This window comes from Papaver somniferum, unplaced genomic scaffold (assembly GCF_003573695.1).
Source record: "Papaver somniferum cultivar HN1 unplaced genomic scaffold, ASM357369v1 unplaced-scaffold_13140, whole genome shotgun sequence".
Classification (NCBI taxonomy): domain Eukaryota; kingdom Viridiplantae; phylum Streptophyta; class Magnoliopsida; order Ranunculales; family Papaveraceae; genus Papaver; species Papaver somniferum.
The window spans coordinates 1-1,375 of NW_020622316.1; the positions used below are offsets into that span (position 1 = coordinate 1).

Here is a 1,375-nt window from a genome sequence, read left to right on the forward strand (position 1 = left end):
GTCGTTCCCGTCACCGACAACGCAGTGGTCGTCAAGAAAGTCCCAGTCGTTCCCGTCACCGACAGCGTAGTGGTCGTCAAAAAAGTCCCGGTCGTTCCCGTCACCGACAGTGCAGTGACCGTTAAAAAAGTCCCGGTTGTACCCGTCACGGACAACGCAGTGGTTGTCAAAAAAGTACCGGTTGTACCAGTCACCGATAGCGAAGTGGTCGTCAAGAAAGTCCCAGTTGTACCCGTCACGGACAACGCAGTGGTCGTCAAAAAAGTACCGGTTGTACCAGTCACTGGCAGTGAAGTGGTAGTCGAGAAAGGACCAGCTGCTCAAGGGATGTGGAAACATTGATAGGACACTGGCCCCTAACCTACCAGGTAATTGTTATAGATGTTAAGGTTTTTTGCAGCAATATGATTTAACCGCAATTACTGGCCCTAATTACTTACATACCCAATAAAAAAAATTGGTTAAATAACAAAAGAAAGGTTTTTGCATATTTCACATTTTCCTTTTGAAATATATGATACTTCTGTATGTTTTAGTTAATAATTTAGTTTTAAATATGTGAAGCTCGTTAGGCATGCTTCTTCCAATGACGCTGATGGTAATGGCTGGTGAAGGTAGTGGTCAGAGAGCGGTACATGGTCCTTGGTGGTTGATAACTGCAGCTAAAGCTAGCATGGACTTGGTACTGTAGTAGGCTTATATCATCAGTATGATGTTGTTTTTTATTTGTCTATGCATTTATTTTTTCCTAGGCATGTTCTTGTTGTGGAGTTGTGCTCTTTTATTTCCTAGGTTTTCGTAAGAGTGGAATTTATTTCTTCACGCTATTGCCAGATGAGTTTGTACTTTGTACCAATTCAGTTGTTAATCAATGAAGCAGATACTACTAGCACGCACAAAAATATTATCAGCTTCGGCAGTGTGAAAGTATGAGTTTTTGTTGACTTGATGCGGACCGTTGAAACCTAGAAAAGAGCTTAGCTAGTTTTATTAATAATTATAATTTTCGCGATAATAATTACTAAGAGAAAAAACTTTCATTAATTGAAGTGAAAATATTACGCCCCCAAAGTTAAAGTTTCACCAATGGCATGTGTGTGGAGATAAATGTCAAAATCCACCTAGGATACACAATCATTTTTTAAAATCATTCTCCAACCTTGATGTCTTAAACCAACGTATAGATGACTTTGGGTAGACAATGTCAAGGGGAATTCTAAACTAGACATTCCCCTTGACATTGTCTACCATCATAATCAGCTTTTACTTAATTGAATTGACTTTAATATATTAAGTAACCATTTTTAGCTCAAATAAAATCTTAAATATGGAAAATAAAATTTATACTAATTAAAAGAAGAGGTTACATGTAATA

General features: G+C 38.1%; 1 long non-coding RNA gene across 1 annotated transcript; it reads left to right on the plus strand.

Annotated features, from left to right (window-relative positions):
- Nucleotides 1–6: 6 nt before the first annotated feature.
- Nucleotides 7–902, plus strand: LOC113332591. The gene is made up of 2 exons (XR_003351607.1): nucleotides 7–368; nucleotides 565–902. It is a non-coding gene; the product is annotated as an uncharacterized LOC113332591 (long non-coding RNA).
- The last annotated feature ends 473 nt before the right edge of the window (nucleotides 903–1,375 follow it).